Raw genomic sequence first — 18,395 nt, 5'->3', positions numbered from 1 at the left:
GGACAATTAAATGGGTTTCTTAGTGATTTCAGTAGTTGTCGGCTTATGGTTGAAGCATTGGATGTGAGTGTTATATAGTGAGATTTGAAATTGGGGTTTGTGCGCCAAGGATGAGAGGGAAGAATGAGAAATTTTGAGCGGTAATTTCGTTTCGGCTACGGACGGGTGTGATTTGTTTGAAGGTGTGGCAGTGCGCGGATCGGTGACGTGGCTTAGTGGTAAGAGAATGTCAAGATTGAATTTCATAATACTTTCTGGCCAAAGACCGTCAAAAACGGGTGCAACAGGTTGGCCATGGCCCATGGGCATTCCTTTTCGCACCTCCATGAGTTCCTCCTGCACTCTTTTGAAGTGTGTAAAATAATAAATTATTTCTAAATCTAGTGTGCATCATCTTCACTTTTTTCTCTTTCTCTCATGTTTGCTGCTCACTCGTGTCTCTTAGTTTCATGTACCCCGTCTCACGTCTGTGTCACTTGTTAGTGCGTGAGTATTACTCATTACTTGCATTCATTACTCTCTTTCAAATTTTTTTTCAAAATGACTTCTCTTTGGAATACAACAATCAAGAAAGCAAAAAAAAGAAGAAAAAACTCATGCTTCATCTGATGTGGGTTCAATTACGATGAATAAAGGGAGTATTGAAGATTTCTAATATATATCTAAGAAAATGTGAGGATAATGAAGTTATTGAACTAGACATTCTCCTTCATTGACACGTGTGCTAGAGTAATGGTATTTTGGTCATTTTCTTGTTGTAGTGTTTTGGCGGTGTAGTGTGTTAAATGGTTTGATAGACATTTGCTGTCAGATTTCAAAATCCTTCTTCTCCAAGCCAAGTTAGTTGCGTCCTTCTTCTCTAGGTAACTTTCTTCTTCGTTCCTCCTTCTTCTCTATTTCTCCTTCTTCTTCATTCCTTTCTTATTATCCGTAAGTTCATTTTCTTAACTTTTTAACTACTTTTTCTTTGTTGATCGTTGTTGTTGATCCTTTATATTTTTTATTAGAAGTTAAATATTTTTTATTTACTGTTTATTGTTCTTCATGCATCTTTTTTCTTTATCCATGGTTTTTCTTGTAACATCCCTACGGAATATTACTGATATAAAATAAATAAAAATTGAAATATAATAAGGGTCACATTTAATATGAATTATTTCCCAAAACACGGGAAATTTAAAACTTAAAATATACGAGTCATAAAACCAGGAGTCCATAATTTATAAAACTGAAATAAAAGTCAATGGCTCCTGCCAAGTTTACACAATGTTCTCAAAGATAAAATGATAAATATAATACATGTGTATCTACAAAATATCCCATGCTAATCCTCGCTTCGAGTCTAAGCATCTCCTGGCCCACTTGTCACATCATCTGCTCCCGGATAACAAGTTACCCGATCATCGCCACACACACACAGAAAAGGTGAGCTATGCACAACATATATAAAGAAAAACATGAGTAAAAGTATGTTTCCCAACCCAAAGTAACATAACTAATTTCATATTTCATAATCACCCAACCATGACCTCATAGTCCTTCATGAGTCATATGCATGAACTAGGTCTTGAGACTTCCCTGTGCTCCCACGAAACTGACTCATTCGTGGTCCAACCCTATGAGCCTATCCTGCTCATAGTCCTGCCCTACAGACTCCTCGCCTGTAGTATAAACATCCAAGTCTCATAACTTGGACCATGGCACGCATGCAATCACCATACTATGGACTCCTCGCCCAATAGTAGTCGACGGGAACATCACAGTTCCTTGCCCATCGTGCGCCCACACATGCAATCACCATACTAAGGACTCCTCGCCCATTAGTAGCCGACAAGAACTCAACCAGTTTCATGCCCATCATGTGTCCAACCACCGAGCACATCCCAGACCCCTATTGGACTTAGTCCTTCAAGCCCAAACATCACACCACATGCATATACAATCTATTCTTATGACGAACAGCCAAAACACACACTCACAAGCACAAGGAACATAGAAACTCGCATAAACTCGCTTAAGCTATGGACCTCTCGCCCAAGCTAAGCCCTCAGCCTCGCTTAGGCTAGTCCACCGCGCCTGAGCGAGCTTAATACAACAACAACATCAAGTTATCGCCTAGGCGAGATCCTCTCGCTTAGGCGAGTTCATCTCTCGCCCAAAAACACAATTCAAACTCGCCTGGGCTGAAATACACGCGAAGCACCAAACATGACCAAGACATCTCGCTTAGGCGAGGCCATCTCGCCTGAGTGAGACTCTGGTTCGCTCAAAACACATAAAACATCGCCTGGACGAGAAATCGCGCTCAGCATGAGCACACCTCCTTGCTATCTCGCTTAGGCGAGCCAATCTCGCCTAAGCGAGAGTGTCACTCGCTCAACAATAACACAGCTCGCCTAGACGAGCTACAATACCTTTAAATCAAAAGAGTAGCTCTGCAATTCTCGCTTAGGCGAGATGGACTCGCTTGGGCGAGACTTGCAGGGTTTTGCCTTTGTACACGCACACAAATACTCAAAACATACCCAAACTAATCCCCAAATCGCAACCAAACATGTTCAATCAACTTGTATCATCAACCAAGTCCTATATATGCAGTGCAATACATTTGAATCCTCGGAACCCACATATTGGCCATGACCCAAAAATAACAACACCAAAACCTTCATTCTAATCATATAATGAATTTCATGCCCAACAGCCAGCCCCCCCCTTTGGCCCCATTCTGCTAGGTTTTTCTTTACCCCTTCACATTCATACCATAACTATTAGCTAGCAAAAATAAAGCTTATTCTTTGCCCACCAAGGTTTGAACCCGTGACCTTCCACTCATAAGGCCAAAGCACAACCACTATGCCAATCCACATTTGGTGATATACACAATCAACAATAGTTTACAATACTAATCACATACTCATACATATCCTTAAAAATCAATAACAAAACAATCACACATAATTGGCATACTTAGGACTCGAACCCAAGTCCTCTCACATAACCAAAGTACTCTCAACCACTTGAGCTAGTACTTTTCCACGTCACATTAAACAACAATTAATGTCATAAAGGCGTCTTCTACCCGTATTTATTAATTAATTAATTATTTAATTAATTAATTTTCTCGGGTCTTACATTTCTTCTCCGCCATCGTGTTCTAGTATCTTTTAAAAGACGTTTATAGAAGTTTCCTTTTTTTCAAATATTATTTGTTCAACGTTTTTAGAAGATGTTCTAATGTTTTTGTTCAAAAGAAGTTTTTTTTTTTTGTTTTTTGTAGTATTTTTATTTTTTCATTATTGTGTTCCTTTTGTTTAGTACTTATTGAAAGTCTTTTTCAGATATATGCACATTATTTGTTGATGAAAGTTTTTAACTTTTTTTTGCGCTTTATTTTGTTTTTATTTTGTTGAAGATGATTTGTACCTTGATTTTGTGTTTTGTTTATTTTTCGTTTATTTATTTGAAGTCGTTGTGTCGTTGGTTGAAACTTAACACCTAATTTATTGTCATGTATTAGATGGCAAAAAAAATTGATATGATCAAGGATATTGATGGAAGAAGAGAAACGTTGAAACTTGCTATAAGAATCGTAGATTTGTGGTATGTTGAGTCATGGGATTCCAAACGAAGTATGAAAATGGTTCTGATGGATCAAAAGGTAATGTAAAGTACCATATTTTAGCATGTTCTATATTTTATTTTATAAGATGACAACTATATTTAACCATATATGTGTTAATTTGTTCTTTAGGGTGATCTTATTGTTGCAATGATTAAGAAGGAAGATATGGGTGTTTGGGAAGACAAGCTAAAAGAGGGTGAAAGTTACATAATGCATAACTTTAAACTGTTGAAGAACAGAGCTCAATATAGAGTTTGTGAGCATCCATTTAAGTTGTTGTTTATAGGAGCATCGTCTATACGACCACAACCCATTGCAAGCATACCTAGAAAGCTTTGGAAGTTCAAAAGTATAAAGGATATCATTGATGGAAAGTATTCTGTTGATTTGTTGGTTGGTAAGTTTATTGTTGTATCCTAATGTATGTGTCCTATATTTTGTTTTTTTGTGATTTTTTTCATTTTTTGCATGTTAGATGTCATTGGTGTGGTGGACAATGTAGAGGAGAAAGCACATTCGAAAAATGTTGTGTTTGACCTCAAAGATTTGAGGTTGATTTCATTATGTATGGTCTTTTATATTTACAATAGTGTTTTAATTATTTGATAATTATTTTGTAATGTGGTGTTCTTATGTCATTAATGTAGTGGTGCTATAATCTGTTGCACATTGTGGGATTCATATTGCGAGAAATTATTGACTTATTGTAGGATTCATACTATTGTTGAACATTTAAATTTGCCAGTGAAGTATGGAATGTACTATTACGGAGAAGTTGTTTATGGGTTTCCCTCATGAGAAAAGTATTGAACCTAATATTTCATTGTGTTATTAACAATGTCATCTATAAAATAAGATAAATTGAAAATGTAGGGTAAGTGACAGATAAGATATGTTAAGGTGAAAAGACATCCATTTAATAACCCTAATTATATCTTGCATAGTAATATTAGTTTATACAAGTTTTATTTTTGGCGGTAAAAAATGTTGGATTGTTCCATCCAGTAACATATATACAAAAAATATGAGTAATGGTAATCTGATGAAGAATTTTGTAAAGCAAATATCAAAATATGGTACAACACCAGATTTGTGAGGCTACTGATGACTTAGAGCAGACAAATTTTATACTTGAGCAATGAAGAGTATTATTTGGCTGGTGGATGATTTTTTAATTTCATGTACAAGTGTTTTCTAGGAAGTTCATCTTAAAGCTTTAATACCTATTGCAAAACCTCTTCATAACGTTTACATATTATTGCAAATGTTATATTGTTGTGTTAATGTTTTTCATGTACTGTTTTATCTATTAGGATGAATAATGAAAATACCAAGTCCAGTACAAGTGCAAGACTAAAAAGGAAACAAATAATCCAACATAAGAGGATGAATGCTACATGCATACAACAAAAGCACCCTGAAAAGAGAACAAGAAATTGTACACCATTAGCTGATGTAACAAGTTGTTTTCTGAATGAAAAAAGGTCTCATAAGGAATTACCAATGAAAGGTCCATAACCTACTTTCGTGAATGAGCAAAGAGATATTGCTGGAAGCAGAAAAATCAACAAAATCTTCTTCGGAGGTTTGAAGCCACTGTTAATATGGTCACAACAACCAATGATTCCAACATGCCAACTCAATCAGTGTAGTTGGAAGATATTGATGAACTAGAGTTAGACCGAGATAAGTCAGATTCATGTAATTCTCATGTACAAGGTAAAAGTAAGTTATAATAAGGAAATGAATATTGATATACTTTGTCAAATACTATAATTATATTAGTATGAGTACAATTGTATTAGATTAATACTTATTTTACAAACAGTCATGCAGAGTATGATATGAACTACGAATTTATCAATCACAAAGAAAGATAAGGTTTCTAAAAACAATTATTGTAATTTATTTTTGCAATCATCTATGATAATATAAACTCACTAAGGTATTCATTTGCAAGTTGTATGCAGATATAGGGGATCCAATCTATATTTGTCAGCATTGCAAAGGTCATATGTGGTATCAAGAACGTATTGACAAAACTCATCAAAGTATTAATCCCAACTTTTAACTGTGTTGTGGTAATGGAAAAGTGCAATTGCCAATGTTAACAGACCCCCCTGATGAGCTTCAACAACTTTTGTTTCAATCTGATTCTAAACAAAGTCGAAGTTATCAACAACACATTAGAACATACAACATGATGTTTACATTTACATCTCCTGGAGCAAAAATTGACAATAAATATAACAATGGACGTGAACCACCAAATTTAAGAGTTCATGGCTAATCATGTCATCGAATTGGTAGTCTTCTGCCACCACTTGGAAAATAATCAAAGTTTGCTTAGCTATACATATATGATACTGATAACGAGATACACAATAGAATTCAATCTTTGAGGTAAACTACTATTATGGTTCCAGATTATATTATATGATGAGGCTATTATTTTGATTTGAAATTCAATGTTGGTGTAGGAATCATAATGATATTGATGCTGAAATTGTAAGAACACTAACCGAGATGTTGGATAAGTACAATGTGCATGCCAAATCTTTCAGAATGGCTAGGGATCGATATGTAGAACAACCATTTCATGATCTCAAATTAAGGCTTATAGCAGATAGGCAAAAAGATGGACGAATATACAACATGCCAATGGTTTCAGAAGTAGCTGCATTAATCGTAGGCGATGTTGATAGCGCTTCTCCTAGAGATATTATTATGGAAAGCAAAATAGGAAAGCTTCAAAGAATAAACGAGTTGCACACTAGTTATTTGGGTTATCAATATCCTCTATTGTTTCCATATGGTGAAGATGGTTATAGGCATGATATTAGTCATTGCGATTCTTTGGCATCAAAATGTAATCGGTTAACAATCAGGGAATGGTTTTGTTTTAGAATTCAAACTCGAGATTGTAAGGCAATGACTATTCTTAGATCTAGAAGAATTTTCCAACAATTTGGATACACAATGATTGAGTCAGAGAGGTTATCGTTCATCAGAAACAATCAATAAAAGTTGAGGGTTGATAAGTATAATAACCTTTGTCAACCAAGTAATGAAAGCCAAACTGATGCCTCTGGAAAAGGAAAACGATTTGTGCTTCCATCAAACTTTGTTGGTGGCAGAAGATTTATGGATCAATTATATTTTGATGGAATGACAATATGTGGACATGTAGGATTCCCATATCTATTTGTAACTTTTACCTGCAACCCGAAATGGCCAGAGATTTCTCGAATATTAAAGACTTCAAAGTTAAGTCCTCCAGATCGACCAGATATTATTGCAAGAATATTTAAAATCAAATTTGATGAGTTGTTATCAGATTTAACAAAAAAGCATATATTGGGCAGAGTAATAGCATGTAAGTATTAATATTTTTATGATTGAATGTCAAAATTTCAATTTTTTTTTCTAACAACGTAATTCTTAATTTATTTTTGACAGACATGTATAGTATTGAATTCCAGAAACGTGGTTTACCACATGCTCATTTGCTAATATTCTTGCATCCTTCTAGCAAATATCCAACAACATTGGATATAGATAAGGTCATTTCAGCTGAAATACCATGTGCCAAAAAGGAGCCACAATTGTATGCTTGTGTGAAAGAAAATATGATACACAGACCATGTGGATTAGCTAATATATCATCTCCATGCATGAAGAATGGATCATGTTCCAGATTTTATCCGAAGAAATTCCAAAATACTACCACAATTGCAGAAGATGGTTTTCCTCATTATCGTCGAAGAAGCAACGAAATCACTATTGTGAATAATGACATAGAACTAGATAATCGTTTTGTTGTCCCTTACAATCCTACAATATTGCTCAAATATCAAGCTCATGTCAATGTTGAATGGTGTAATCGTTCCAATTCCATCAAGTATTTATTTAAGTACATCAATAAAGGATATGATAGAATTACAGCTGCTATAGTTTCCAATGGCAATGATGAGAATGTACCTCACTTGCAACAGATGAAATAAAACAATATATTGATTGCAAATATATTTCATCATGTGAAGCCTGTTGGAAAATATTTTCATTTCCTATTCACGGAAGAAATTTAGCTGTAGAACGATTATTTTTTCATTTGCCTGGTGAGCAGTCAGTGTACTTCAAGGATGATGATGATATTGATGAAATCATGGAAAAACCAACAGTTAAGGAGTCAATGTTTACAACCTGGATTGAGTGCAACAAAAAGTATTCTAATGCAAGGAATTTAACATATCCATAATTTGTATCTGAGTATGTTTATAATAAGAATCAAAGATGTTGGAGCTTGTGGATTTTTAGCAGAGGATACCGAATATGTCAATGCTATTAAGGAAGCCAAAGATTGGGGATCAAGACACTTCTTAAGGAAATTATTTGTAACTATCCTCATGTCAAATAGTGTCTTAAAACCTGAAGAGTTGTGGAGTAAAACATGGGAATGGCTGTTTGATGGAATATTATACAACAAAAGGATTATTGCTACAAATCAAGGTATAATCAATTAAACCATATAAAATCTATGTTTCATGTTTCAAGTATATTAACTGAATTTTTTTGTTGCAGAACTCAATCTCAATATTGAAACTCTTCAAAATTTGACCTTGATAGAGATTGAGAAGCTCTTGCAGAATGACAGGAGAACATTAAAGGAATGGCCGTCTATGCCTTATCCCAATGATTTTGTGGTAAATTATTGTGGAAATAGATTGGTATATGCAGAACTTGATTACAACAAGGATGATGAGCTACATATATTTGAATCTAACTTTAACCGTATGACAGGTTTGTGTTCTTTTGTACATGCATTATTCATCAAGACATTAAAATATAACTTAATAATTTATGATGAATTGCAGATGAGGAAAGACATATTTTTGAAAAGATTATAGATGTTGTCCATCATGAACAAAGGGGATGTTCTTTTTATATGGTTATGGAGGAACTAAAAAAACTTTTATGTGGATAACCTTATCTTCTGCTCTTCGATCTGAAGGAAAAATAGTCTTGACAGTTGCATCAAGTGGCATAGCTTCTTTGTTATTGCTTGGAGGTAGGACAACTCATTCTAAATTCAAGATTCTAGTTCCTACACTAGAGCACTATGTTTGCAACATTACAAAGGGTAGTGAACTATTAGACCTGATGAAATTGGCAAACCTAATAATTTGGGATGAAGCACCAATGGCACACAAGTATTGTTTTGAAGCATTGGATCGAACTTTAAAAGACATCATGAGAGAAAAGAACAAATCTGATTCAGTTTTTTGTGGCAAAGTAGTAGTTTTTGGAGAAGATTTTAGACAAATACTTCTTGTTATTCCACGTGGAAGCAGATCTGATATTGTTCATGCTACTATCAACTCATCCTATCTGTGGGATCATTGCCAGATTATGAATTTGACAAAGAACATGCGATTGTTACAAAATGGATTACAATAGTCTACTATTGCTGAAATTGAAGAGTTTTCTTCCTGGATAATAAAAATTGGCAATGGTTCATTGAATGAACCAAACGATGAATTAGTTGATATAGAAATCCCATCAAAATTACTAATATCAGAATATAATGATCCTATCCAAGCCATTGTCAATAGCACATATCCAGGATTAATGCAAAAATACAAAAATGAAGGATTCCTCATATCAAGAGCTATTCTAGCCAATCGAATTGAAACAATTGATGAAATCAATCAATCTGTTTTGGAATCAATTCCAGGTTAAGCATTATTCATAATTAATAATTTACTAAATCATCACTAAGATCTCTCAACATAATCTGATTCATGTATTTCAGGAGAACATAAAGAATACCTAAGCTCTGACTGCATAGATACATCTGAGCCAACAAAAGCTGAAGCATACGATGGTATTACACCAGAATTTCTAAATTCTTTAAGAACATATGGACTACCAAACCATAGTATCAAGCTAAAGGTTGGTGCTCCAATTATGCTTTTAAGAAATTTGGATCAATCTCAAGGTTTGTGTAATGGTAGCAGATTAATAGTGACTAAACTTGTAAATCATGTAATCAGTGCAAAGATTATTACTGAAAAATCAAAAAGAACATAGATTTACATTCCACGTATGTCCATGTCACCATCTCAGTCCCTTTGGCCATTCAAGCTGATTAGAAGACAATTCCCCATCATGTTGTCTTATGTTATGACCATTAACAAATCTCAAGGACAATCTTTAGATTGTGTTGGGCTGTATTTGCCAACACCAATTTTTAGTCATGGTCAATTATATGTTGCAGCTTCTAGAGTTAAAGCAAGTCAGGATTACAGATTTTAATCCATGACAATGACTTCTACCACAAATGTAATTTTCAAAGAAGTTTTTAACAATGTATAACTGCATTGTATGTTAACATACCTGTGTGCCTATATTTTCTGAAAAATACTTGTTAAAGACTACTTATAAAGATATCAATGGTTCATTGTGGTGCTTTCATATGCTGTCTTGGTGTACTGTTTTGAGCTTTTGTTTGAATGCATTGCAGGAAAAGATGGAGATCCAAGTAAATGGTTTCCTTATGTCATTATATAGTTGGTTTATCATATCTTTAATTTACCATTTTATTGCTTTAAGAGATGCTTATTTGGCAAGATGCATTAAAATTCGAATCTACCATACACCAAAAACAGAACAACATTTAATAATATGCATAGATTTAACAAACTGATGTTATTAGTTATTATTGACACCAACATAATTATTTGGTACACCTACTACAATAAGGTCAAAATGGTCCTGATGTACGTTCGTATAATAATTAGTTATCAAAATAATGATTTTTGAAACCTATATTTAGCCCAATTGATACTGAATATTTTTACTAAACACACCACCATAATTATGCAATGGACCTGTCACAATTGTGACGTATTAATTTTTTCAGGTAAACCAAGACTTTAAAACCTATAACTAGCCCAATTAATACTCAATATTTACTAACGAAACCACCATCATTCTCTAGCGCACCTCCCACATATTTGACATTATTACTGTTATAAACTCTACAAATGGTGATCCATTTTCATATATTAAGAAGGTATTGTAATTATGACTATCCTAACCTATATTAACTACATCAAATAATGGCCTTTCCAATTAGTTTTTCAATTGAGTTTTGTATAATAATTTTAACAAATATTATTATCTTGAAACTATTATGGTTTTTATAATAGTATAACATTATACTCAATCTTAAACGTAGACATTCAATTATTAATTTTTATAGTAGACATTATTAAATTAATTTAATTTTTTTTATTAAATAATATTTGTGAACTGGAATACTTATATTCTATGAAGTTGCATGGATTTTTACGTAATCATAGTTATATAAATTACCAATTTTATTTATCAATTGGTATTAAAAATGAGTTGATAAACATTTAATTTTTACTGCTCTACATTTCATATAATGCAAAATTTGGTAATATATTATTTTAATTTATTCAAAGTTATTGGATATTCAAATAATCTACCCATTCAGAATTTAAATTTGGTAATATATATTTTTTATTTATTCAAATCTTTTGTTTACTCTAATAATCTAATTAAAAAAATATAAAGTACTAAAATGAAATTATTTAACATAGACCAATTAGAAATACTACACATAATTACAAGACATACTCCATTTAATAGTAAATATTCAAGTCTTCATAAACATACATGCCAACATACCAAAAAACATTAATGTTGACATACATAATATTAGACAAACATACATGCCAACATACCAAAAAACATTAATGTTGACATACAAAATATTAGACAAGTTGAAATAAAGAAAACCAAATACAAAGATATAATTCATAGGTGTCATACATTCGTTTTACACACCAAAATAACAACAAACACTTATACATGCTAAATCTTCAGAATTTGGATCACGTTGGTTTCGTTAGTCTGCACCATAAATTGAATACGATCACCATCAACCAACCCATTCTCCTTACAATATTTCTTCCAACCACTTGTTAGATAACACTCAAATGAACTCCTACCTGTCCATCGAATCTTGTAGTTCCAGTATTGTGATTGGCCATTTGTTAGAACATAATTTTTTCTCCCTTTCACCAAGCCTTCTTTCACAAACTTCGCATCTAGATACTACATTGAAAGAAAATGTGTTAACAACATAATATAAACCAAAATTATAAACACATAACTAGAACTATCAACCATACCAAAGAAGATGATCCAACATCATAAGGACTTAATATTTTCTCACAATCAACAAAACCAACTTCAACTTTGTTGCTGCAACCATTGTCGAAATCTCTCTTATAATCTATTTCAACTCCTTCCGCCGAGAAGATCCTGTGAACAAAGATATTGTTTCCTACATAATTTAAATGTAGGAAACAAGGAGAAACGAACCCATAGTATGCAACATACTGACAAAAACCAAATAATACCATCCTTCCACCCTCATCTATGTCCATATATATTTCAAACTTTTTTGTCAAAGGATTGTACAACTTCATCGGATCGTTAAACGAAATGTTTTGCTCACAGAACATTTGGAAGTAATCGGGCAAGATTATCAACAACTATCACAACAATCAACAAAAACCCTATATTAGTAAAAGTAACTCCAAATCTACACTACAAATAAAAAAAATGGACTAAAGTTCCATACCGTGTTTGGAATGAACTACACTCTAAATGCTTGAAAAAATTTGACTGAGGACAGATGGTCACATGCAAGACCATTGTTTCTTCTACTAGGATACACAACTTCATTCCAGTCCAGATCGAACAACCTTATGCGAAAGTATCGATTTTCACAATAAAGACTATAGACGTAATATACATCGTTTAGCTCATAAAACCACATCATTTGCTCAACTGCACGAAACTGTCTCTGAGTAAGAAGAGTTTCTTCAAACTCTATGTTGATCACGTTTCCTTTCAGATCACTGAAAAAATTTGTCCCCATCAGTAGAGATTTCCCCCATTGTTCATAAAAACCTTCTTCAAACTCCAGACACTCCTGTCATACACAAAACCACAACGATCCATCAAAATAAGAACTGTATAAAATATAATGGACATGGTTGAAGCAAAGGATTCAGAAAAATTAAAACTTTCGTCGAAAAACTAACTATATACATCAAACACACAAAACATAAACAAAATCAAACATGCAAACGGACTAACCTCTAAGGGTTCCATCACCATGACAGAGTTCTTGTAGAAATTGGTGAAGCTAAAAAGCCTTGGAGGTAGACATTCGATCGTCGGACGCTTCTGTAACTCGTGAGGAAGACTGTTTTTGTTCTTCGTTTCTGAACAAAATAACCTACATTCATCAAATCTCCTTTTAACCAAACTAAAGGAAATGTCTCTTGCAACTCCAAACGTCCTGACCTTTTAGAATAATAAGCTACAAAATATCAGTCTGTACACGTTGATAAGACAAACAATAATTTCTTTTGCCGCCATCTCTTCATATTCCCATCAATATCTTATTTCGAGTTTAATGATATTAATTTAAACAAAAAAATAACGTTTCTGATACAATTTAAAATATTTACTAATAGGTTCAATCAACAATTAAAATCTTAATGACATTATATATCAAATTTAATACTAATGACATCAAATTTAAATTTAGCAACAATTAATAAACTTATAAATTAATAACATTACAAATATAAACAAAATTAAATAAATTAAATATAGTACATCAAACTAATTAATTCTTCGTTATTATATCAGAATTATATTTACTTAATAATTATAATAATTACATATACTCAAATTAATAAATAAATCCTTTAAAATCATTTAAATCGAAATAAATTATTTGTATACAATAACATTAAATAACAATATATATTACAACAAATAAAAATACATATTACAAATATACTTAAATCCTACCTTACAACCAATTCATCATGAAATATACTAAAAAAACATAACATAAAATAATAATTAATTTAAGCTAATTATATCAATAATATATTTCTTAAATCAATCTAATTGGTGCATATAATTAAATTAACTATTGAACTCTTCAAAATATTTTTTTTTCTAATAATTTATTTATACAAAAATATAAAAATCATTTTTTCAAGATAACCAAATTTTAAAAACAAAAAAACACGATGCACGGGTCTCCTACTAGTTGGACTAATAAAAGAGTTATCCATATTTTTATTCGGTCAAATGGTAATCAAGATTTTTTTTTTCAACATCTTGTATATTTACCCTACTAGCTAATATTTAATTAACAGAACTTATACGCTCTTGATAATTGTTTTCAGTTATTTTTGCTAGTTTTATTTATTTGTTTCTTGAGTGAAATTGTGAATTTATTAAATGGTATATCACAATTGAAAAAAATCACTAAGATTTAGCCAAATATTTCTTATGAATTAGAAATTAATAATTGTTATGGTCTAGAATTATTTTTAGTATTTAGACATTGTCTTGTAGCTAGCACTAATGCAAAAAAAAACTTTTCATGACGACTTATTATGTTAGATAATCTATTTGACCAAATAAGGAACATGATGACAAAATTGTAAATATGATAAGATTTTATATGCCAGTTATCATTATAAGTAGCATAGAAAGTGGATGTGGTAACAATTTCGTAATAAAGTAAAAGATTTTCTATACCGATTATACATAGAATCGACATAAAAAGTGAGAGTGGTGACAATTTTGTAATAAAATAGAAGACTTTCTATGTCGATTATACCTAGAACTGACATCGAAAGTGGATGCATATATTATTTTAAATTTAAAAGATAGATACTATGTCGGTTCTTCACTATAATTGACATAAAATCTTTAATTTTTTTCTTCCCCCTTTCTCCCCCTTATGTTGCACTTCACTATTCTGTTCACATGGCTTTTGTCCCTCGCATTGTTCTCCTCCTCATACTACTATTCTCTCTTTCACTGACTCTCATCTTCTCCCTCTCGTTGGTGGCTCTTGTCTTCTCCCTCTCGCTACACTTATTGCTCTTGTCTTCTCCCACTCGTTGGTGGCAACTTTCATTCTTGCAAAGGTCGCTTTGTTTGGTGTCACTCTCGCTCTAGTCAGCCTTGAATCCTAATATGCTATTGTGTTTATTAGGTCTGTTATTGGTGTTCGTTATATTTATTGAGATAGTGTCACAATGTGTTTATTGTGTTTGCTATGTCTGCATCAAAGTCCTAGACTTCCTTAGTGAAGAAATGTGTGACAAGAGTGGTATTGAAGGAGAAGAAAAGGGTGGGGAGAACCCAGGCCTTACAAATGTGAACGAAGAGGTAGAGGAAGCAGATTCGGAGTGAATGATAACAATGGTGAGCATGAGGTCGGGGTAAAGTGTGCCACCTATGGTGTAATTAGGTTTCATGGAGAATTTAAGAATAGCATGAGAGTGGGACTTTCTATGCCGATTGTAGCATAACCAGCATAGAAAGTGAAAACTTTCTATACTGGTTGTATCTATGCTAGTTCCAAAACCGACATCAAAATCCATTTCTAATTGGAATGAAAATCCTGCGTTGCACTAGTGTTTTTTTAGTTTAAATTAATAATTATGTTGATAATGTTGTCGTGAAGTGATCAAATTAATATTACTTATATGTAACAACTTCAGTATTATTAAGAAAATAGCCAAAAGATTAGTATAAGTACAATCAACCCTAAGTCGTCTCCCAACGAAGACGAAATTGATTCTTGACAAATTAGTTCTTATAAAAACTACACAAAAGGGGTTAGTTAAATAATATTGGGAAAAATAATAGAAGAAGATAAAGATAAAAAGATATAAAAAAATAATGATAAAGAAAACAGATTGATTCCACTACTTTCTCAAAATAGATCCATCATCGGTTATAAAAAGATTATTCCTAAATTTATTATTGTTGTAAATTTGCAAATTAATCAATGTAAATTCTCAATTAATTTGTTGGCGTTCTCACAATTAACCAAAGTACATTCTCAATTAAAAGTAAAAACCTTGTAGATTAATCATAGTAAATTTAACCAAAGTACATAATCAATTAAATATTATTATGCCTACTCATATCTATTCTTTTACCTCTAATATCAAGTAAAAAGCTAATTAACCAAAGTACATTCTTGATTAGTTATTGTTAAAGTTTTCACCTTTAATCAAAGTACATTCTCAATTAAAATTAAAAACCCTTGAACTCATATGATTGATATGTTATGTAGATTTAACATCGTGTTAACTTGCTATAATGTAAAAATCATTACTTTTACTAAATTTAGATATAAAAGAAAAAAATATATATAAATCACAACAATAATCAAATGAACAAACCAATTATGGCATTATAACCTTAGAATACATAATGAAATTACAGCGGAACCAACCCTTGAAGCTTAGTACTCCATAAAATCAAAATAAAATATAAATAGGAGAAGAATTATGTTTTAATTTATTGAAATGTTGTGTACTTCACTTTTTTTGAACATGTTTAGTGTACCATACCTAGCCAAACTCCACCAAATAAGTAAACAATGCGTATACCAAGGCAGCCAAGTATTCAGCCTAGGTCGAGTCAGCCTAACTTTCTAGCCTAAACATCTAGAGGAACAACCTACACCTCATATAACCAACATAAGCCGTCAAGGTAAGTAGCCGGCCTAGGCCGACTACTCCAGCAGACCCGGTAAGATCAAAGCCCAGGCCGACCATTCCAATAAACTTAGTGAAAATAGAAGCCCCCGCGTTCAATAGGTCTTAAGGCCCTAGGTTAGGGCCCAGGCCCACTCACAGCCCAAGCTAGAGCCCAAGTCAAGGCCCGGCCTATGAGGTAATCAGACATCATTAATGCTCTATAAATACGCATGGACCCCAGTAATTAAAGGTACACATTCATTAATCACTGATTTGACCTTCTGAAAGCTTTGACTTACTTGAGCTTCGGAGACTCTTCTGCAGGTAACCCCTCTTGGGTTCAAGTTGACATATACCAACCGGGAAGAGACCAACTGAGGAGATAACGGACTACATGGTAAGGTGACATTTGTGCTTGACTCATCTTATTTGTTCTCTGCAGGAACATTTAGTTATTTGTATAGATATAGTGCCCAAAAATATTTTCTTAATGCACTAGAATATTTCTAATTGATTATTTCATGTTGAAACTGTACTAAATGTAGAATTTCATTAAAAAATAGCAAACATTACATCAATTATGAGGTATAATCGATGTAATATCCCTTGTTCAGGGACATATTACATTGATTATTGAATTCGCTAAAGTTGGGTTAGTTGACTTTTCATAGTGGACTTATTGACCTTGGTTTAGGGTTGACCTTTTGACTCAAGATTAACTTAAGCCAACATCTTAATCCATATTTACTTGTTTTGTAGGAGAATTAATAAACTAAAGAAGTTGACACAAATGGAAGCATATGTGGTGCCTTTTGTAGAGCACATGTGGAAGAGAGAGAAGGAGCAAAGCATTCTAGAAGCATCTAGAATGAGGGACCACATGACTTGGTTAAGAATCCACCTTGTAGAGTTTTAGAAACATCTAGAACATGTGAGCACTTGTGCTGGCCAAGAAGCCACTCTATGAGACCATCTTGTGGCAACATTTTAACCTAACTTCTATAATATAGGGTTTAATATTTATTGTGTAATCCTTTAGGACTTATGTGTTTTTTCTTAGAGACCCCTAAACCCTTCTATACAAGGGGTGCTCTACTACATGTAAAAAGGTTGATCATTTTGGAATTTATATACACCTTTTTGTTCAACCTTTGTGAGAGTATCCTCTTTTGGGAGTGAAACTTTTAAGCCTTATCTTGAGCTAGACTCAAGTGGCGGCACACTGCCACTCATCTTTAAGGTTTCATGGCTTCTAGCCTAGCCTTGTAGTGGCGTGCTCCCTCACATGTTCCATTTCTTGTCTTTCCATTTTCATGTTTCATTCTCTTTTCTTTCCATTCGGCTTTTATGTTCAATGCATTTCAATGTTTATGTTTTTGAATCAATCCATTTATCTTCTTCTCTAGAGCTTTGTGAAATGCACATTCATATATAGATAGCTTGTTATCTTAATGTCCAGTGAGAATTTTCACCAGGCTTTCTTAATCAACTCTCACCATATTCTTAATCTTAAAAGGAATCAAGTTAATCCTACATCATCTTTCTTTTTAAGTTCAGTTTTTGAATGTCTCCCTTTAAAGAAATTCATTAGGGCATTTTTTATTTCGTTTAGCACAAAAAAAAAAGTACTACGACATTTTATAATTCCTTTCAAATTCACATTTATAAAGGGAATGTAGCTCAAATGGTAGAGCGCTCGCTTTGCATGCGAGAGGCACAGGGTTCGATCCCCTGCATCTCCATTTCTATTCTATTTTTCGTTTGAAAAACATCTCGCCAAATATAGTCTTCCTAATTTAGTTTTTTTTTTTACACTTAACAACATCTTAAAAAATAAATACTCTTCTCATTGAATTTGGTCGAGATGTCTTTGAGGCGGATTGTGATGATTGTTGGTGTTTTTTTGAACTCTGGATCACCACAAATGATGAAAAGTCCACCTGCAAGGACTTCGACGCTCAAGTTAGTATAAGATTTAAAATGAGTATATGAGTAAAAAGTAATTGAGATTGGTTATACTACTTATGATAACATGCATTTATATCCTCTTTAGGCCTATGAGTAATAGGTTGCAGTAAACTTTCACTTAAGTCTGCATTTTGTAATTGGGATGCGAATTTATGAAATTTTAAGAGTTGTAT

At 32.8% G+C, this 18,395-nt stretch overlaps 1 non-coding gene across 1 annotated transcript; it reads left to right on the top strand.

Annotated features, from left to right (window-relative positions):
• The first annotated feature begins 17,923 nt into the window (after window positions 1-17,923).
• On the top strand, window positions 17,924-17,996 carry TRNAA-UGC (transfer RNA alanine (anticodon UGC)). Its single transcript has one exon. It is a non-coding gene; the product is annotated as a tRNA-Ala (tRNA).
• Window positions 17,997-18,395: the final 399 nt, after the last annotated feature.

Source organism: Vigna unguiculata, chromosome 3 (genome assembly GCF_037176805.1).
Source record: "Vigna unguiculata cultivar grain cowpea cultivar isolate G323 ecotype 2 chromosome 3, ASM3717680v1, whole genome shotgun sequence".
NCBI classification, from domain to species: domain Eukaryota; kingdom Viridiplantae; phylum Streptophyta; class Magnoliopsida; order Fabales; family Fabaceae; genus Vigna; species Vigna unguiculata.
This window is presented reverse-complemented; position numbering and strand designations above follow the sequence as displayed.